This window comes from Mirounga angustirostris, unplaced genomic scaffold (genome assembly GCF_029215605.1).
Source record: "Mirounga angustirostris isolate CCGP_5_RB_7025 unplaced genomic scaffold, mMirAng1.0.hap1 SCAF_7, whole genome shotgun sequence".
Taxonomy (NCBI): domain Eukaryota; kingdom Metazoa; phylum Chordata; class Mammalia; order Carnivora; family Phocidae; genus Mirounga; species Mirounga angustirostris.
Window position 1 is genome coordinate 141,700,344 of NW_026991715.1, and position 22,753 is coordinate 141,723,096.

The 22,753-nt window shown below is 40.4% G+C and overlaps 1 protein-coding gene and 1 long non-coding RNA gene across 3 annotated transcripts in view; both read right to left on the reverse strand.

Moving 5' to 3' along the window:
* The window catches only part of FBXL7 (F-box and leucine rich repeat protein 7), a 371,784-nt gene that overhangs the window by 188,477 nt on the left and 160,554 nt on the right, over positions 1-22,753 (reverse strand). The window lies entirely within an intron of this gene.
* The window catches only part of LOC135365455 (uncharacterized), a 100,853-nt gene that overhangs the window by 24,940 nt on the left and 53,160 nt on the right, over positions 1-22,753 (reverse strand). The window contains exon 2 of the long non-coding RNA XR_010413352.1: positions 1-22,753. This exon is cut by the window's left edge and continues 24,940 nt beyond it; it is cut by the window's right edge and continues 50,720 nt beyond it. This is a non-coding gene — a long non-coding RNA (uncharacterized LOC135365455).

The window sequence follows — 22,753 nt, forward strand, 5'->3', positions numbered from 1 at the left end:
CTCTACTTGATCTATAGACTCAATGCAATCACAATCAAAACACGGGAAGTTATTTTAAGATATCAACAAACTCACTCTAAAGTTTATACAAAGAGGCAAAAGATCCAGAATAGCCAATACAATAATAAAGTAGAACAACAAAGTTAGAACAATGACACTTACTGACTTCAAGACTTAATATAAAGCTATAGTAATCAATACAGGGTGGTATGGGTGAAAGGATAGACAAATAGATCAATGGAACAGAATACAGAGCCTAGAAATAGATCCCCATAAATACAGTCAACTGATCTTTGCCAAAGGAATAAAGGCAATAATACAATGAATAAAGATAGTCTCTTCAACAGACAGTGCTGGAACAACTGATATCCACATTTAAAAAAAAAAAAAGAATCTAGACACAGAACTTAACATCTTTCACAAAAATTAACTCAACGTGGATCATGAATCTAAATGTAAAACACAGGGGAACCTGGGTGGCTCAGTCAGTTGAGCATCTGCCTCTTGCTTTCAGCTCAGGTCATGATCTCAGGGTCATGGGATCAAGCCCCTAGTCTGGCTCCGTGCTCAGTGGGGAGTCTGCTTGACCTTGGGCATAGCAGAGCCTTTTTAGATACAACACCAAAGTCCTAACCCATGAAAGAAATAATAACTTGAACTTTGTTTAGATTAAAAATTTCTCCTCTGTGAAAGACAATATCAAGAGAATGACAAAACAAGATACAGACTCAGAGAAAATATTTGCAATAGGTGCATCTGACAAAGGACTGTTACCAAAATATACAAAGAATTTTTAAAACTCAGTAATAAGAAAAGAGCCTATTTAAAAAATAGACCAAAGACCTTAACAGACACGTCACTGAGGAAGATATATAGATGGTAAAAACACTCATGAAAGCTTTTGTTGTCAGGGAAATGCAAATTAAAACAACACTGAGATTGTACTACACACCTATTATAATGGTCAAAATCCAATAAACTGACAACACCAAAAGCTGACAAGGATTGTGGAGCAATAGGAACTCTCATATACTGGTAGTAGTAATGCAAAATGGTATAGTTATTTTGGTAGTTTCTTAAAAAACTAAACATAATTTTACCATATGATCCAGTGCTCGTTGGTACTTCCCCAAGGGAATAGAAAGCTTATGCCTACACAAAAATCTGCATATAGGTATTTATACCAGCTTTATCCATAATTGCCCAAACTCTGAAGCAACCAAGATGTCCTTCAGTAAGTGAATGGACAAACTGTGGTACATCAGACAATGGAATAATTATTCAGTGCTTTGAGAAATGAGCTATCAAGTCATGACAAGACATGGAGGAACCTTTAGTGTATATTACTAGGTGAAAAAAGCCAATCTGGAAAGGTTACATGCTGTATGATCCCAACTATATGACATTTAGGAAAAGGCAAAACTACGGAGATGATAAAAAGACAAGTGGTTGCTAGAAGTGTTTGGAGGGGAAGAGATGAATAGGCAGAGCACAAAGAATGTTTAGGGCAATAAAAATACTCTGTATGATATTATAATGATGGAATTTGTCCAAACCCATAAAATATACAATACCCAAAGGGAACCCTAAAGTAAACTATGAGCTTTGGGTTCAATGTAGGTTCATCCCAGGTAAAAAATGTACCATTCTGGTGAATGATGTTGATAATGGGCGGGGGGGAGGGCTATAAATGTGTGTGGGGGGGGGAGGGATATGAGAAATCTCTACACCTGCCTCAATGTGGTAAACCTAAAAATATTCTTAAAAAAATAAAGTTTTTAAATAAAAATCCAAAGAAGGCTCAAATTAAGTAATAGAATCTAGCAATTAAATAAGCCAGAAAATATTTATTAAATATACTTATGCATTATGAACTGTAAACAAATTATAAGCTAGTTTCTGAATATGAGCATCTATAATTTCACAGGATGAATGCAAAAATCATGTAAACAGTAAAACTTCATGTGACATTAATGAACTAACCAACATACAGACCAGAAGGATATTAAGAGAAGTTGTAGAGGAAGTAATCGTGATTCAGGACTGACCTGGGAGTGGGCAGGATTGGATCTAAGCTGGTCAGGCTGGAGTCAGCATGACAGGCAAGGAGGAAGGGAGAAAGAAGCCAATAGACACAGGAAGGGGGTCAATGTCACATAATCCTAATATAAACATGATGCGGACAAAACCGTATCTGGCAAGCCAGGTATTAGCAGGCTGTTTTAACTTGCCACATATATACAGATGTTTGGGGTCAGGTTCACACAAGCACAAAGTACTCATGTATGACATGAGCCTAATAAGAATCCTTGTATGCAGCAATTTCTTTGGCTAAAAATCACACCGTCTGTACAGTTCTCTGCTGAGAGAACATTTGCCTCAAGAGAGATGTCCCATGGAGAAATGATAAACAAAAGAGCATTAGCAATCTTGAAAGCTGTACACAAAAACATGGTTTTACAGTTTAGTTTAATCCTCTGTAGACAGTGCTTGATGAAATACATTTTTATGAGATGTGCATATTCTCAGCATTAGAAATGCTGGCTGCTTCGTGAAAATACAGTATGATCTTCTCACTTGCGCAAATCAAGCCAGAGTAATTTAGCACTACTATTTACACTGCCAAAACACAACTTTTCCAGTGGGCAAATACTGAGGAATTAAAGATAACTATAGAGGGGCACCTGGGTGGCTCAGTCCTTAAGCGTCTGCCTTCGGCTCAGGTCATGATCCCAGGGTCCTGGGATGGAGCCCCGCATTGGGCTCCCTGATTGGCGGGAAGCCTGCTTCTCCCTCTCCCACTCCCTCTGCTTGTGTTCTCTCTCTCGCTGTGTCTCTCTCTGTCAAATAAATAAAATCTTTTTAAAAAAAATAAAGATAACTATAGAGTCTTAATGAACTTGATTTTTACAGATTAAACATCTTAATGTTACTGGTGGGAGAACAAACTACAGACCATCGATGACTGTTCTATAGTTAGTTCAGTGGGTCATGTGGCACACTTAAATAGGAATAGATTCCAGAATATGACAAAATATAAATTAAAAGAATAAATAATGATGAGACATAGGTTTATACCATGTATCTGCAAGCTGCAGCCCATGGGCCAAATCCAGGCTATTGCTTATTTTTGTAAATAAAGTTTTATTGGAACACAGCCATATCCATTTATTTACATATTGCCTCTGGCTATTTTCATGCTACATGACAGAGTTGAGTAGTCATGACAGAGACCATATGGCCCACACAGCCTAAAATATTTACTATCTGGTCCTTTACAGAAAAGATTGCCAAGCCCTAGTCTCTGCTTTTAATTGTCAGGGTCTTAATTTCTCTCCCTTAAAATATGTGTGTTAGTTTCCTTTTGCCATTGTAATAAATTACCACAAATTAGTTGACTTAAAACAACAGAAATTTATTATCTTACAGTTTTGAAGGTCATAAGTTCTAAAATCAAGGTGTCAGTAGGTCTGCATTCCGTCTACAGGCTCCAGGGAAGATTTCATTTCCTTGCTTTTTTCTAGCTTCCAGAAGCTACCTGCATCCTTTGGCTTGTGGCCCTATCCTCCATAGTCAATGCCAGCAATTGAATCTCTCAATGCTCTGTTGTCATGATGTCTTTGTTTTGCTCTCTGTTTTTTGTCATTACAAAACCTTCTTTCCTCTCTCTTAGTAAGAGCCCTTGTTACTACATTGGACAAAGCCAGATAATTCAGAATAATCTCCCTATCTCAAAATCCTTAGCTTAATCATCCCTGCAAAGTCCCTTTTCCCATGTAATCTACTATATTCATAGGTTCCAGGAATTAGGATGGGGCTATCTTTGGAGGGACATTATTTGGTCTACCACATACGTAAAATAATTTATTTTCCAAAAAAAGAGCATAGATGCTTGAAAAACAAAACCAAAGATGGCCAAGTATACTATAATATAGACTTTTAAATGTCCACCAAACTTTCTCCACATTTCTTAATTCTTCTTTCTCAAACCCTTCTCTGAATCTTAACCCCTTTTCATTGTCGTGTATTGCTGTCTCAGAAAACAACTGAGGGATATCATATTCTTACATTTGAAACTTCACATTTTTTTTTGTTCAGAACAACAAAAATTAAATCAGAATTTATATCTACAGTTTCCTGAAAAGTGTTAACAAAAGAATCATACTCTTGGCATGTTTAGCATCCTAATTTAGAAGAGACAAAAACTTCATTCACGTACACCTAAAAGGCAGGGTAGGAAATAATGAATGCCACCAAAAGGTTAGGGGTTAACTTGCATTTGAAGATGGACAAGCTGGACCTAGGAAAGAGGATGGCAGAAAAGGCTGTAAGTAATGGCTGTACTTGATAAGGGTTAAAAGAAAAGCATAAAAAGAAACATGTGCCGGGATGCAGCAAGGGGTATAGGTAGGAGCAAATCTTACAAATTAGATGGGTCACAGGTTATGTGATGATATACATAGTATTTCTCATAGGAACATGAATCATAAATGAAAGTTTCAATAGGAATTCTTGGTGATGTGAAGAAAGTGGGAGAATTTAAAATGTGCAACCAATTTGTTATTTGACATGATGAAAATTAGCACTCACCTCCTCCCCCACTTTCCACTAGCTCTTCAACAATCTGTTTCTTGAAAGCAGAAAGACAGTCTTTGATTCACTTGTGTCTTGGTAAGAGTTCCAGGAGACACATAACCTGCCCTAGGCATTGGCTGCCTCTGGGATGTGGGGCAGCTTACGGAGGAGAAGACTGGACCTAGGATGCTAGCACTACTAGGGGACATGGACTTGGCTTCCAACCTTCCCATCTACCCATGCTGGGATTGAGATGCTTTTCCATCCCCAGCTTCTATCTCCTCACACTCCAGAGGCACATATTATGGGGATCCCTGTGTGCTCTTCCTTCAAATCTCATGCCAGCCATTTGTTTTCCATGTCCCCATTTCCTTCATCTCTAATTAATTCAGCCCTTTACTGGCTCTTATGGATTTAGCTGTCCCCCAGAAAGATATACTTAAGTCTTGATTTCCGGTATCTCAGAGTGTGACTTTATTTGAAAATTGTTGCAGATGTAATTCATTAAATTAAGATGGGGTCACACCAGGGTAAGGTGGACCCTTACTCCAAGGTGACTTGTGTCCACCTATGAGGCCACAGACCCCCACAGAAAGGAGAGTACCATGTGAGGTCACCGACACATGCGGAGAGCTTGCCATGTGATGATGTGGGCAGAGACTGAATACTACAAGCCAGAACCAGACGCTGAAAGAGGCAAGCCAGGATTCCCTTCTAGAATTTCAGAAGAGCATGGTTCTGCAGACACCTGAAATTTGTGTTACAGCAGCCCTAGGAAACTAACATGCCACTTCATGTTTGGAGCAATAACATAATCATTCAGTAAGTTTTTATTGGTTATCTACTGTGTGTCAGGTATCGTTCCACATACTAAGATGGAAAACTGGAAAAAAAAAAAAAAACCCTGCCTTCATGGAACTTACTTCCTACTGGGGAAAAGATAGACAATACACAAAATATTAGAATTTCACACGATATCTATATGGAAAGAAAAGAGGAAAGCCAGAAAGTGTGTTTGTGTGTGTGTGCATATGCGTGTGTGAGTCCAATTTAACAGAATGTGGCCTAAGAAGACCTCACTCTGAGTGAAAACCTGAATATGGAAGAAAGTGAACCATCTGAGGGAAAAAGGTTTCCAAGCAGAGAGACCAGTAAGTGCAAAGGCCCTGTGGTAGCAATTCCTCGTGTTCTCCAGGAGAAGCAAGGAGGTGAGCACAGATGGAGCATGGTGTGCAAGAACGCTGGGAGCAGAGAGTCACTGAGAGTGCATGTGGCTGGACTGTGTGTAGGGTATAGTCTGTGTTGCAAGGATACTAGCTCTATGCTGAGCAGACTGGGGGGGGGGGCCCAAGGGGTACTCAAAAGAGGACTGACATGACCAGATCACCCTGATTATAATATTGAGAACAGGCTGAAGAGGGCAGCAGTGGAAGTGCAGGGATGCCATATGGGAGATAAGACAACAACTGGGATGGGAAATAAGGGGAGGGGGCTTAGAGCAGGTGGCAATGACCAGATAATGTTCTGAAGGTAGAGCTGACAGAGTCTGAAATGTTAATGATGGCTTTCGGATCACAACATCATGTCTTAACTTCCCAAATGGACTGTAAGCTCCTTGTGGGCAGGCCTAAGTCTTAGGTGTCCCCAGAGACTTCATCTTACAGAAAGCAAGAATGGGGACTGCATTTCGAACACATTCTTGATCAGATTCATTCACTAACAAGGAACTAACCATGTCCAGAGACCCACCGATGCCATACAAGTATGGTTCCAGAACACCTGTCATTTGAGTCGATGACCAACTATGTGACAAACGTTTCCTGGGACAACCCACAACCTTGATCCCTTGCCCCATGCCCTATAACACATAAGTTTATTGCTGTAAGTTTAACTATATTCAAATATTCCAGTCACAAGCCCTGGACATTTTAAAATTCCATAGATTTTACTTAAAGTGCCCTTCTGGTTGGACAACAAATTAAACCCCAAAGAAAAAGACGTAACTTGGAGAATTCATGAGAATAGAACTGAAAACAAAAGCATATCAGATTACTGGCTCGGGTTGCTTTATGTGAAAGAGGAAGAAAATGGACTCTTCTGAGAATAATGTCTCAGAGATTTATACAAATGGTCAGGGAATCTGATAAGCAATTGTTCATTCCCTGAAGCAAAAATTAACTGGCAAAGAGAATTCCTCAGCATTGAGATGTCAGGCAACATGGTATTTGGGCACCAGCAACTGTCAGTTCGGCTCCCTGAATGCCAGCGATTGCAATTTCTAGCTCCAGTAACTGAAAGTTTATTTGGAGTACTGGTTTTTTAGGTAATGGAATGCTGGAGTTGATGAGCAGGGCACATGAGGGAAGGGTACCCCTCCGTATCTGCTAAGACACAGGGCTGAGAGTGGACCGAGCACTACACTGGGATTCGGCACATCTGGTTTTCATTTGGAAACAAACTTCTTATTTTGCAGGTTTGTACCTCTGTTCCACTAGCTGAGATGGGAACCAGGCGACAGGCCTGACTTTCTTCATCTCCAGGGATGGGGCTGCTTGTAAGACCACCACAGCAAGTGGGCAATATCGGGCAAGGTGGCTGTGACTGGTCTTCAGATGTCAGATCTCTATTCTTTTCAACAGAGACCAGGGTAGCCACGTACCATCCCCGATCAGACACTAGCCCAACCCCTGGGCACAAAGAGATCTAAAATGGAGAGAGAAACTGGAAGCAGAAAAGCATTTCAGGTCTTGCAGGAAATGCACACTCAAAGCTTGGCTTAAAAATACAAATAAAAATGGTTGTGGGCCCATTTAGGAAGAGAGCAAGATGAAGTAGTACAAAGCAAGAAGACAGATGCTGTTATAGAGGTGAGACAGAAAATAAAGGGGAAGGCAAGAGGAGCTGGAAGAAGAGGAAGGACACAGGGTGGATGGGGGAAGGCTGGAGACACATATGGAAGAAATCCCCGGCACCACTCCTGGGTACCTGTACATTCCCACAGTGGGCAGAGCAGGATCTCCCAGGAAGAGTGGCATGCACAGAGGTGCTTCGAGAAAACTTGAAGTGGCTTCTGGCATACTAATTGACCGGACTCGGTCCAACTCAGACAGAAAACATCCCACTAATCTGTACTTTAGACTCTTGTCCTGTGCAGAAATTTCAAAGTAGGGGCTCAATACATATTTGTTGAACGTAGTTGAAAGGTGAATATTTTAATACAGCACTTAAAGAGCAAGGCAGACCCTTATTTCTCCCCTGGAAATTCTGTATTGGCAGGAAAAGTGTAGGATAGTCCTTTGAGAAGGGGAAGACATGCGGTAAAAATAGTATGAGAAGAAATCAATATCCAAAGGTAGGCATGTGGCCAAAAAAAAAAAAAAAAATTTGCTCTAAAGAAGGTTGGATGCCCACAGCACTTCATGGTGGACAGATGAACCCATTCTACCTGTTACACACGCACTTTCCATAGTTCATGGTGTGGATCTAGCAAATGAGCAATAAAACTTATTTCTGTAAATTGGATTGTGTTTACCTTTTGACTCACACTACATTATTGTCCTGGGAAAGGGGGTTTTGAGGAGGCAATCATTTCTAACAGATCCAATCAGCAGCTTTTCATGTGGAAGACTCTAGAAAGCCATGGGTCAGACCTTCTTCTCATGATTGCTTAGTTCTTTGTGACAACATTCTGTGGGACTCCACTGTCACATTGCATGCAGCCTTCTGGGACTCTATGTCTCTTCTGACTCCAAAGAATTTGAGGAATTCCAAAGAGTCTTCATATTCCTCGTGAAGCTCCTGGCTTCAACCTGACAAATGCAAAGACCTTGTCATCTTTCTTTTATCTTGGATGTCTTTGTACAGCTATGGAGCCACCAACAATCTCCCTGCACAGAGTAGCTGTCACCAACAAGCATATAATGTGTTTATTCTAAATATGTTTAGTTTAAAAAAAATTAGATCTTTATCCTTTAGACTTTTCAAACACACTATAAAATTTCTTTATTAAAAATGAGAGATACCTATAATGATATATGTGCATAGAGTGATCCAGGTAGTCTAGAAAAAACTATCATGATATTTGCTTTTGTAAATTTAGCAAAATATCAACTAACAGATGAAATCCCTGTTCAAATACTAAATGTATATCTCAAGGAGGAATTCATTCTCATTTTATGCAGGTAGTAAAGAATATTAAAAATATTTGCATAATTTGCATACACTGTTCTTTTCCAGATCTGTGAATAGGCAAAATATTTGAACTGGATTATTAGCAGATTTTACTTTCAGGAATCAACACTTGAGTATCTGTCATCTATAACTGAACATGCCTACAGTTGATACAGAACTATTATTGTAAATTGACTTTTTTTTTTTTTTTAGACACTCATCAGATTAGGATGGTAATTTGGGAGAAAAATGAGACCTCAGAACCTCTGCGTCCAACCCAAGAAGGAAGCAAGGATGTGGATAAGCAAACAACAGACATGTAAGAATGAGGGTATGACCAGTTAAAATTGAGTAGTCACATGCAGTATCGTGCAATGATGCTTCTCAAAACCTTTGGATATATTTATAGAACAAATTTCATTAATCAGTAACTACAGATGAAGACTTTATAATGTATCAAATAATGTACTTCCATGGGTATTCATGGTGCTGAGAGGGAGTTCAAATGCTATAGAGAAGCTTTATCATCTAGTATCTTGTCTTCATGGTGGATAAAATGTTTCTAATTCATAGCATTATTTGAAAAATTTGGTAAGATGACTCAAGAAAACAAATTTCATGCCTGATTCACATACCAATTCAACCTGATCTACAAATGCCCTATAACCAAAAATTCTCCCCCTTTATTCTTCTTCCTTTGTAGGACTTGAGCCTCATTTTTAGTGAAGTAGGTAGGACATCTCATGATATTGGAAAAAGAGCCTCACATTAAAAGACTCACAGAACTTAAGAATATTGTCATTATTTAACAAATACCACCAGGGCACTACAATTTGTGGATCGCTGTATACAGCACACCGGGAGGGTCCAAAGGTTGAGAAGCAGCTGGTGGAGGCACCAGCTTAGGAGGTTGGAAGGCCTATGGGCTGCAGTGGAGAAGTGAGAGATGACAGGGTAACGTAGAGCAGGTGTAAAAGAGAATAAAAAATGGAGTCATGATCAAGGAGGGCAAATGTGTGGACAAGGGTCCTGTGGCAAGTACAAAAAGTACAGGACCAGGCTGAGAAAGTCAGGGTGGGTAAAATAATGGGGGGTGAAAAAGCATTTGCAGTAGTTCACTGCTCCGGATACATGTTATGTAAACTGAAGGCGTGAATTTTAATATGTCCAGCTAGTTTGCCATCACTGTGCCCTCAACATGTTGAGGGTTCTCACATTTATGTCATGAGCTCAGACTTTTTTTCTGAGATCCATACACACACACCTGGTTCCCTCCTGCTATCTGACAACTCTGAGTTTGTCCAGCAGACATCTCACACTTAACCTGTCCACCACTAAATCCATGCTTTCTTCTCACCCCAGATTTGCACTGGTATTACCCCCTCAGTCAAGAGAACCCCTGTCTACCCACTGTTTAAATCAGAAACCTAGGAGTACTGCATCTTTCCTGCTTTCCCCTTAACACTCCCCCATTTTTTTCCAACAGCAAATTCTTTCATTCTACCTCACATCCTGCCATACCTTGTGTTCTTCACTGCTGCTACTTCAGGAGCAAGTTGGCCATCATTTTTTGGGTGAACTATTAAAGCAAATCCCTCCTTCCATTCTTGGGCACCACAATCCATTCTCCACATCTGAGCAAGAATGAGTGTTGTGCCTCATGGTACACTGGTGTACCATGTCCCCTTGAGCTAAACCTTTCAGTACCTGACTCTTTGTTCACCACTGTCTGGAACAGTTCTCTTGGCGACTGAGTTCCATACTGCTTTTGGGCCCCAGGGCCTTTGTACATACACTTTCCTCTGCCTGGAATGCTCTTCACAGAGCTGGTTCCTTCTCATCCTCCAAGTTCAGCTTAAATGTTCCATTTTTGTAGTTCATCCCCTTTAGAGTAGCCTTCTCTGTTATTCTGTAACTCAATATGTCTTTTTTTCAGAAAATAACATTTTTTAAAGATTTATTTATTTATTTATTTGGAGAGCACATGAGAGAGAGGGAAGGGGCAGAGAGAGAGGGAGGGAGAATCTCAGGCAGACTCTGTGCTGAACACAGTGCCTGATGTGGGGCTCGATCCCATAACCTTGAGATCACAACCTGAGCCAAAATCAACAGTCGGATACTTAACCGACAGAGCCACCCGGGTGCCCGCAGAAAATAACATTTTTAATTATTGTTTTTTGACTGTTTTCCCCATTCAGTTATGAGTTTAATTTGGGCAAGACCTGCATCTATCTTATTCACTTTTGACTTTCCAGCACCTGATAGTCTGCCTGGAACATAGAGACACTCAAAGATTTATTTAAACAACCAAACAAACAAATAAAAATCCAAGGATGCCAAAGTCTGCTGGGGGCCGATTCTTGTTTATATTACTTTCCTACTTCGAATATTGAGGACAACTACTTATGTCATTAATTGGACAATTAAAATACAACTGTCCTGAGATAATTTTCCTTTGTGAACCCAGATAATTACTGCTCTGTACAATTTTGCCAATCTGCCTTCCCAACCAGACTGTAAACTCTGTAACAGAAAGGATCAAATTCTTAAGTTCATTCACTCGCTCAACAAATGAGAGGCAGACATTGTTCCAGGGGCTGCAGTGCAGAGCGGTACAAAACAGGCAAGATTCTCATCCGCAAGTGAGCAGGGGTCACCCTCACCCTTTTGCACCATGCACTGTTGAAGGTGAAAGGAATGTAACAGTAAACAAAGAGAAATCCCTGCCCTTGTGAGCTCACTGTTCTGTGTACGTGAGCTTAAATGTGGTCGTTACAGTACTTGGTCTCTAACACTGGGATCATCAATATGTATCTCTGGGTTCACCTCAAAACAATGTGAAGTTTTGAAGAAGGAAAAGAAGTATGAATTGATGGAAATTCAATGCAATGCTTCTTTGGATCACGGAGAATTGGACAGATCACAGAGATGTGGCAGAATACAAAATCAGAGGAGAGGGCAGCCGCGCAGCTCTGGGTGCCATCATTCTTTTAACCCACTTAAACCAGATAAAAATTGCCCAAATAATTTTTTGACATAATCCAACCCACCAATCTGAATGAACTGTCTATGCATTGAAATCTGCTTTATGTCTACGATAATTACTAGGGTTTGAGAGAGAGAGAAGAAAAGCATGCCTCGGATTAAGAAAGGAGGTAAGATGAAGGAGACTGCCCAGCCCAAGTCCTGCCCTTCACGTGCTCTAGCAACACACACCACATCTCAGACTTGTGATTTCACTCACAAAGTATTTTAAATAGTTTAGTATGTTGCACTGTCAAATGACAAAGAGCATTCTGGATTTAAAAAATAAATAAAAACATACAGTCTAGTCTCCAGCAGAATTTAACTCCAACTACGAAACAGAGGAAACGCTCTATGTCTTGACTGGATCACTAAAGATAGGAGATGGGATGCTCAGGGGATTTGAGTCTAATCCTTGGATTTGACATCCCACTTGGGGTTCTGCATCACAGTTTCCTGTAATTGTCTTTCAGAAGCCCTGTGTCAAATGCTAAGGTTCTACCTGAAAAATCTTAGAAAACTTTCTTTTACCTCAAGGAATTGCCTTATATTCAAAGGTCAAAACAAATAGATTGTAAATTCAGTAATAAGTACACACGAAAGAAAGAAAGAAAGAAAGAAAGAAAGAAAGAAAGAAAGAAAGAAAGAAAGAAAGAAGAAAGAAGAAAGAAAGAAAGAAAGAAAGAAAGAAAGAAAGAAAGAAAGAAAGAAAGAAAGAAAGAAAGAAAGAAAGAAAGAGGAAGGGAGGGAGGGAGGGCAAGGAGAGGAAAGAGCAAGGGGGAAGGGCAGGGTAGGGGAGGAGAAGAGAGGGATGGGAAGAGTTCTGCCTTGAATTACAGAACCTGGGGTCTCCAAATTACAAAGTTAGAGGGGCCATTGTGCCAATTCTTCATTTTATAAACGAGAGAACTGAGATCTCGAGAGACCAAAGGATTTCCCCAAGTCACCATGTTAATGAGGAGCACAAGAAAATTTAACTTTGCTGACTTGAAGAGTAAACTCTTCACTCTTCCAGGAAGAGCTGCTGCCCTCCTCATCTGGCTCCCCAATGCTAGTTGTCAATGTCCTCCCATCACATTTTGCCTGAACCACCTGGGGCAGCAGAGGGAGCAGAAATCCCGGCCCTGGAGAAGGAACATGGAGGAGTGAGAGTTTTAGCACTATGCCAGCCTAAGACTCAGAACTGAAACTCAGAAACCAGAACGTGCCGCTGCCCAAGTGTGACTTTGTTTGTCTGCTCGGTACATTGTAGGCTGGCCGTATCCTTGCGTCATGGCAGAATTATAATTCTATTTGTTATTGTATGTCTTTACCTCAATATGGTGCACTTTTTCAGTTACAGTGAGGTTATTTTCATGGAGGAGACTGAATTGGACATTGCATTATTCTAAAAATTACATTATTAAAAATAAAAGTCCAACACTCCACTTTTGAATCAACTGGGCCACTCCCTTCAAAATTAGCACCTCCTTAATTGTCATCTAGCTTCTGGCCTCACCACTTACCAAAACTTTTATGACCACATGAAATCCACAAGACATGATCTGTGGAAGAAGGATCAACAAGTGCTGTCAAAAGTTAGAAGTTATTTTAGGAAGACTGTGCCTAAAATGAACAATTTAACATCTGTAGCTATGAAAGGTGAATTTTCGAATCAGTCCATGAACCAGCACTTTTCATTTAGATCAGTCAATGCTTTGCTGAATTAATTTTCCTTATTCTCAGTTTCAAGTTGTAGTATGCATATACAAAACGGGAAGCAGTGACAGTCAATATTTTGGCTCCATTAGCAGAACTTCCCACAAAGTTAAATGATGCAAATTTTATGTCAGTATCAGTAGATGCTTCATGTGCAAAATAATGCTAGTTCCAACAATAATCTGGTTTGCATCATCCAATTCATAGAATCAAAGTACATTTTTGGAAATTGATTCTTTTGAAGGTGAAACATCTGACATTATCGTGGATGACCAGTGTAAACTCAGTTTAAAATTTTAACATTGTAAATAAAGTGTGCAAATATTCTGGCTGAAATAATTACAGAGTTAAATACTAAAGGTTAGAATTAAAAATAGGCTCCAGCAGAATTTGCTCCAAACTTAGTAGGTACTTCAGCAACTGTAAAGAGTATTTTCTCAATTACAAGACTCTCCAGACAAGAGTCAATTGGAAATTACAATGATTTCCAATTTGTTAACCATAAAATGCTACCTTAAAGATGACTCAGGCAATTTAATTAAACAAGGAAGAAGAAGATCTATTGAAAAAAAAACATCGTTCAGTAAAATACCCGTGACTCCGTATTAGACAAAGCATATATAGAAAGAAGCAAAACAAAACCAGATCACTTAGAGACAGACAGACATACGGAGTGCCTGCCTGATGCCCAGTTCTATTGAGACCAGATACTCCCTGCATTTTGTTTCTGTGAGAATTCCTGATGTTTCTCAATGACCCCACTTTACTTGAGCTCGTTTGAGTGGGCTTTGCAAGCCAGAGAACCTCCTAGTATTTACTTCTCAGGTGCCCCTTCCTCTCTGCTCCATAACACAGCTGCCAATTCTCTGAGGCAGCCTTTCCCCAGTGCCATGCTTCTTCCTTCACTTGGCTGTCTTCCCTTCCACCTGTGAGTCTTTAGGGCAAAAGCCACGTTCTAGTCATCGCTAACACAATGCCCAGTACATAGAAATGCTTACTTAAACATATGGCAAATGACTATCATAAAGATCAGGAGTACTTCTTTATCCACATGATTGTCCATTTCACCAGGAGCATCTTCCTACCTGTGGATTTCTCATTATGTTTTTCCTTACACATTCTTACTACGTTTGGCTCTTGTAGGACATCATATCATTTATCACGTCCATGTCCGTTCCAACGTTGGAAATTTTTTCCCCATAGATCAATCTTCTCCATTAAGCTCAGAGTTTCTCTTAAATTATTTAATCCAAGTGAATGCAAGCAGTAAATGTTTGAAAAATATCTAAGAATTAATTCATTAATACAGATGAAAATACCGAAGCCTAACAATGAAGATGGGCTGTGGCCCAGGGAAAGAGACCCAAAGATGTGGTGATGACCAGCTACTAAACGTGGAGACTTAACTATACACACCACTCTTTGCTTAAAGCTGTTTTCCAACAAAGGTCTGAATATTTATGTGGAATGTCATAGATACTCTTTGGACTATTTGGAGTGTGATTTCAGCTTGGATTTTTCTGCTTCTCTTTGATAACTTTTTACCCAGAGACACAAAGAATAGTAGATCCATCAAGAGAATGCAACCCTTTGCTAAGAATCTGGAAATCAAGGTTTCAGTCTCAGTGGAGACTAGATGAAACCAAAAAGATATTATCCATAGAGATAGCTTTTGTCTAATTTTATCTCCAACCTGGCCTGGAGCAAAGTTCACAGACAGCATTTGCATTCAGTCACACTCTTCCCTAAATCTAGATGTCCACAAGGCATATCGAAACTGATGGAAATATTTGGCTAATTCACACTAAAAAACACTTTCTAAGAAATAATAATTGGGGCAAAACATTTTATGTACCAGACTTACGTGAGGAATCATCAAAAATCGGTACCTCACTTGATAGGCAGCATTACCAGGGAGGCAGATATACCAGAGGGGATTTTGCAAACTAAATGCAGATCAGTAACAATGGCACTACAGAAGAAAAAGTCCCATTGGAACATAAATGTAACTAAAAATACTCAAAGGAAACTATGAACTGACTACAAATTATTCAAGAATAAACCACATTTGTTTTTTTCAAAATGTGTCATTTGAAAGAGCAAACTGCATAATTAAAATTATAAATTCCACTCGACAATGCAACTCAGTGATCCCGAGACACATTTGTTACTCCTTAGATAGGCATGACTCCTCTTGCTGAAGAAAGAGCTCAATACAAAACGACAGTTTGTAAGACACACGGAGGCCCAATTCTTTCCTCCAGCTCCTATAAGCAACCACTGGCAGACTACACTTCTTATACTTAAGGACATGCAATTTGAATTATCTTAGTCTCCAAAATCAGAAAATTGGTTCCATGAAGAAGCCTGCAATTACTCTGCAACAGCCAGGGATTAGCAATGTTATGTGTTATTGAGTGAGGCTGTGGCAGAGTGCTTTTGGCTTCAGTTTCTCTGCATTTTATCTGTATTCTATCTTGAAAGGACAATTGTGAAGCATGCCATTTTGATCAAATGCATGGCCTCCTGAAGTCCTTAGAGGTTCGGATGAACTCATATTTATATCTTGGTTCCACTTCAAGAAGAGCCTTTACCACTACTAATGAAAGCAGTCATAATGTGGGCGAATGACTCAATTTTCATTATCCTCTTGATAATTACGATAGGGGAAAAATAAAAACATTGAAACTAGGTTTAATTTCATGAAAGCTCATTCTTAGGAGGAACTTCAATTTTCCTCAAAAGCATGGAATGATCAATTAAACAAGCATAATCGGTGAACACCGCTTCCCTGCTCCTGCCAAGATAGACGAACACATGGTAGCAATGTGAGGTGGAGATACTATACATAGTTATATGTGGCTATTACCTAAGTTTTATGTAGTCATTATTTATCACTTACACAAGTGCGTTCAGTAAAACATCATTAAGCAGATGCTTCGGGTGGGGTTCCTGCAGAGTAGTAACAGGTTCAAAGGCACAATCTCATACTTACTAAGTCGGAATCTGGAGCTCAGTTTAAAGGCACCTGTGACCTTAGCTTGTTTGTTAAGAGACCAGACAGTCATGTTGGATCACTTTAGGACTCTGATTTGGGAGTCCCTGACTTATTCTAGCCATGTGGCCTCTTTCCCTCTCTTATGGGTTAAGTCATGTCTTGCAAAAAAGGTAAGTTGAAGTCCTAACCTGCAGTAACTCAGATTATGACCAATGACTGGGCAATAGGATTGTTGTAGATGTAATTAACTTGGTAAAAAGGAGGCCACACTGGAGTAGAATGAGCTCTTAATTCACTATGACCAAAGTCCTTCTAGGAAGAGGAAAGAGGCATACAGGGAGAATGCCATGGGGGACAGAGGCAGAGAATGGAGTGACTGCCCCTACAAGCCAAAGATTGATAGCCCCTACCAGAAGCTAGGAAAAGACAAAGAAGCATTCTAGCAAGTCTGAGAGGGGGGACTTGCCCTGCTGACACCTTAATTTTGGACTTCCAGTCTTCAGAACTGTGAGGAAATAAATGTTTGTTGTTTAAAACCATTTAGTTTAGGGCAGCTCCAGGAAACTAACATACCTGCCAATGTCACAACAGGAAAAGGATTCAGGGAAGAAATGGTGGAAGCAGACCTTCAACCAGGGTTGTCTACCTTCTGCTGGAACATTTTTACCAAACTGCACACAGACCTGGATGTTTGTCTTCTCTCACCTGGTATACTACATTTACCTTCTCATCTAGTGATGATCAAGGTGCTCTCCGAGGACACCGACCTCAGACCCAGCTGAGAAGCACTTAATTAAAAAGTGCACTTTCCTGAGTTCCATCTATGACCTAATGTGTCAGAGTCTCTTGCAAGTAGGGTGCAAGAATCAGCCTTCTTAAGAGAAGTCTAGGCTACTCCAGCAATTATAATTAGTTTGCAAACTCTGTCTGAAAGAATAGGGTTTCCCAATTGATTTAATTTAGGGTTAACTGAGCATTATTCAAGCAAGGCTTTGATTTTAACCTTTGTTATGGAAAATAATCCTACACTTTCAGTCCAAATTCTTGCTGAAGTAACTGATCTCAATCATGCTATTTGTGAGTCACTGTATTAACAAACACGCTTGAGCTCTGTGGATCTTAGAGAGGCAAAGAAAGAGACAGGGAAAAATCTCCTTTTAATTGGAGATAACTTAAGATGTCCATTAAAATGTATCATTTTTGTTTTAAATGAAAATCAGGAGTAAAATACAGTCCTCTGTATTTATAAGAAAACACAGCACACCATCTTTATTTTGCTCACTGCACCATTGACTGGTAAAGATCAAAGAGATTAGCTTAGCTCTGACAATCACTACTTTGGCTCTATAGTTCTTAACCTTTTTAGGCACCATGACTCCTTGGATCAACTAGTGAAATCTTTGTCAATGTGCTCCCCAAAAGCAGATGTGCATATGCAGTATTTGTATACAACTTAGTCCTTGAGATTAAAGACAGGATTTGGATTTAGGCAATAGCTACAGGGCTAGAACGTGTACTGACTCTACCATGTTCTGGAAGCTGTTGTGCTTTCATATAAATGAAGGTAACCATCAGTTACTTAAAAGGTAACCATCAGTTTTGTTTTTTTTTTTTTAATTACAAATGGTCTGCCTTTTGGTGATTTTTCTGAAAACACTCCCTTTCTATTGCTTTTTGTTTGTCTTATACTTAAATTCCATGTGTCTCCACTTCTGCAAGACACATTAAAAATCAGGAAGAAACCGTTAGCTTTCACATCGCAACTTCCTATGTTACTTTAAGGGCTGTGAATCATCATCAGATTTCCCTCTAAAATATAAGTTTGAAGTCTTTGTTGATTTTGGAAAATAGCATTTCTTCAGTTCTTTGCTCTAGGATGCTGGTTGGTTTTGGTAAAATCCAAACAGCATTGGCTTTCAAGTTGAGAGTTGGTTTCTTTGCTTGTATTTAAATACACTACAGGGAAAAGAAAAAGAACTTCACAATTTTGCTTTTCAGGCAAGTCTTTAAAATGTACAAGAGAGGGAAGCAAATGAGTTCCTTTGATAGTTTAATTAAGTCTTGTGTGCACAGATGGTCTGCCAACTCTTAAGAAAAATGTCTTTGTCACCTCCAGCATTCTGTCTCCACTCCACCCGCTCCCAATTTATGTCTCCTTACCTTGAACCTACAATGTTAAAATAGACTGTTAGGAGATTTTTCTGCCCATTTAACTTCTTATTATCCTTAGATATACTACCTACTATGGTCATATTAATCTCATGGCACTTTTTCAATCTTATCATTCTTTGGCTCAAAAACCTACATTTGTTTTCCACCTGCCTTCAAAATTAAGTATAACTCCTTGGTCAGACATTTAAGACCCTTCAAAATGTGTCACCAAAATGGATTAATCTCTTACTTTTCTCACATGAATCTCTATCTTCCACTCACATCCTCTTCTTGAATATGCATCGTGGTTTTAGATTTACTAGACCTTGCAATTTTATCATCCCTTCATCCTGGTATTCTTGATCTGTCAATCTGCACCTAGCCACAGAGGATCTATTCCTCAAGCCCCAGCAGAAATATTAAATGCCCCAGGAAATCACTCTGTGGACCCCAAGAAGACGTGATCTCACACTCACAGAGACCTTGATTCCATGGTGCATGTAGCTCACAGAACTGCCCATAATCTGCCGGACACTGAGTTACCAGCAAACTTGCCTTATCTGCCCTGAGATTTTGTAAAAGCCTATTCCTTCATTCACTCACTCAACAGAAATATTTATTGATCACCTACTAAATGATGGTGATATAAATCATGAAGTTGTACACCTGAAACTAGTGTGACCTTGTGTGTCAACTATACTCAAATTCTTTTTAAAATTAAAAAAAATCAAAAGAACCTTAAGCAAGCCTTTTACATGATGAGGGTGAACTTGTTATGAGAAAGGCAGAAAGGTGTTATAGAAAAGGGTGAGGTAGGACACTTCCACCACACAAGATGTGACAAAAGGCCTCCAAAGAAGGAATTCCTAAGCTGAAATTGGCATTTGTCCCATGAACAGTCCCAAGAGAAGGGTGTGATTCTAGGAAGAAGGGACCATTTCATGGGTTCTCAATGCCCACTTTACAACTAATCCAGATCTTATTCTGATGTCATTTGGGGGAAAAAAGTCTGCTCTAGTTTAAAGCTATATTAAGGTAGATAGAGCATTCATGTAATAGAAGGCTCCTTCAAAATACCAGTAGTGGTGAAAACTTGTAATAAGCAATATCCTAATGAAACTGGAGATGGTTGCACGGTATGATTATAAGATGGAGTTTGTATACACGGGCCCACACAGGATAGTCTTAATGAGAATTGAGGTGGAGGTTCAACTTATAGTCTAAAGAGTAATTGAGAACAAAACCAGATCACATCATGGTTTTATTTATTTTAAATTCTAGGATGTGTCCAGAAACCCTTCAATTTCAAAATCACCCCTTTCCTCTTGTTCAAGTCCAATGTATAATGGTATGGAGAGAAAATGGCTGTCTATAAAAACAACTACAACTTTAATGCACGCCAATGATCATTTAATGTTTAAAAATACTAAATTAGGCCTACATTAGCTCTGGGTAGTAAAACGTATTAGCAGAATGACAGAAGAACCTGGAATTGCCGTTAGCCATAGCACACCACAGGCGTTCCAGTAAAGCAGGGTTTCCCTCCCAGACACCAATGGTTTTGGGCCAAACGTATTCAGGAAGACGAGGATAAGCAAGACAGGCGCGTAGGACAGGGGTGGGCAAAAAGCAGCTGAGCAAACCTCCCGTGTGAACTGAGGACTCAGCAGGCATGCCTGTCTAGGCAAAGAAAGAGACCTTCCAAGGGTTTCTGCACCGCTCTTACTCAGGCTTCAGCCAAGAATGGAAGCAGACCTGGTATTCCTCAGGAGAGAGAAAACAACAGCCAGAAACAGCAGAAGAGAGCCCTTCATAGCACCATCACTTTTCTGGAACGGGGTTAGCAGCTCCATTTCGGGATTCAGACAGGCCAGGTTGAAGCCCAGCTCTAACTTTTATATATTGTGTGATAATCTCTCTGAATAGGGTTTCCACATCTGTGAAACAGAGACAATAAAACCTACTTCAGAGTGTTTCTTGGGAGACACGGAGATAATCCATACCAAGTACTTTGCACGGTGACGGACACACAGTGAGAAATCCGTAGATCACAGCTGTTGTGATTAATTACGAAGAAATCACCCCCGTGCCTGACCTAGATGTGCCGGTATTTTCACTAAATATTCCCATCCTGCTCCACCATCGGACCCCTTCAGACTAACTGAGGAGGAGCACTTGTTCTCAAAAGGACCATCACTGGGAAATGATTGAGCCTTGGGCCAAAGACCTTTGTAGCCATACAGCCGGGGGAAGGGCTACAGGGAGTCCTGAGGCTGAGGAGCTCGCAGCTTTAAACACTCTCCCCTCCCAAGGCCCTGGATGCTCTCCCTGCCTTCTCTTCCCCCCACAGCCTCCGTCTCAGGGAGGCTCTGAGCAGAAAACTGTTCTTCATGCTTTAGGACCACGCAAGCGTCCAATGAAAGAACTGCTGATGAAAGGCAGATTGAAGTCTTTGAAAGTAATGCTCAAGGTTATCTCTCCTCTTCCTTTCTTTTGACTGTCAAAGTGAAAAGTTATTAACTGTATCACAAGCCTGAAAAAGAATTCTCCTCATCCTTCACGGCCTTTGTGGAGTCCAGTTAGACGCATAGGCAGCAATTGCTGTTTTTGTTTACTTTTGAGCAGGTCTGTTGCCTATGCTTAAATTCTCTTGTTAAATCTGCCTGTTTTATAGCTAATCACATTTTTATAGCAGGCATGAAGCTCTCTACAAGGCCCTTGCTGAGCTGTTCCTGTAAATCAAAACCTTACTCGGCTGTTCTTGTAGCTGGCAGGGGAACAGGGTTAGTTTTACCATTTATGGTTGTAAAGTCCATCCAGATTTTTTTTTTTTTTTTTTTTTGGTTCCCTTTAGCGTTTTTTTTTTTTTCCCCCACTCAACTCCTTCTCCTCCTTCTGCCTTAAAAATGTATATTCCAGGCTTAGCTAAAACATGTATGAATATGTTATTTCATTCCTTACCATGGTCCGTTAATAAAGGTGTCAAAATGACAGAGGATGCTTGGCTTGTATTCCTTTGTCCCAGATCTACTCTTCGAGGGCAGGCTGCAGCTATTTGGGAAATGATGATCTCTTGGGCTCCTAGAAGCTGACCTATAAAGTCTATTTAAAGTCTTAAAACACTTTCTAGTAAAATACATAAAGCGGACAGGGCATTTAAATGCATGCTGTCTTCTTGGGCCACTCCTACCTCCGCACTGTCCTTACCCCCATGCCTATGTCAGGCTGGGGACAGAAGGAAGCCAGGCATTTAACCCAGGATCGCCCCACTGAGAGACTCTGGGCATCCGTGTCCCATCTGTGTTAGCACTAGGGTTAAAAACGGTCCCACTGTGTTGCTAGTTATGTGAGGCTAAAATGAAAGAAAGGTGTGAAGGTTTATGACAAATACAAAGAAGGCTTCGACATAACCAAAGGGAGGGTCATTTTTTTAAAAAGATTTTATTTATTTATTTGAGATAGAGAGTGAGAGAGAACACAAGTTGGGGGGGGCAGAGAGAGAGGAGAAGCTGATCCCCAGTTGAGCCGGGAGCCCACGGCGGGGCCCAACCCCAAGACCCCAAGATCATGATCTGGGCCAAAGGCAGATGCTTAACCTACTGAGCCACGCAGATGCCCCAGGGAGGGATCTTTTTAAACAGCAAGAGAAAAGGAACCTGGGGAATAAGGGGATATGTATCCCATCTGATACTCCCCAAAGGAAAAGAGCCTTCCAGGCACCAAGGGAATTCAGATCTGTGGGAGTAAGAGAAGGGGACAATGACCAAATGGCTTAGGGCTGCCAGGAAGTCCCACCCTTGGTGGCATCCACTGCTACTGACCGGTTCCAGGTGAAAACCCCAGGAGGCCCTTCTCATAGGAGACAAGGAGACACTTTCTGGTCCCAGTGTTTTCCCAATGTAAGCCCCACAAGAAGTGAGTCTTGGAGTTCTGCTTCTCCCAGGGCCTCAGGAGCTTGACGAGGCCCTGGCGTCATAAAGATGCAGAAGACATGATCACTGCCCAGTCCTCGTAGAGCTTGTTAGCTCTGTCGGTTGCTGTTTTTTGGTTTTGTTTTGTTTTGTTTTTGTTTCTGTTTTTGAGTTCTGGCACTCGGATTCGTTCAGTGGACTGTGGTGCAGCTCAAACATGACTAAG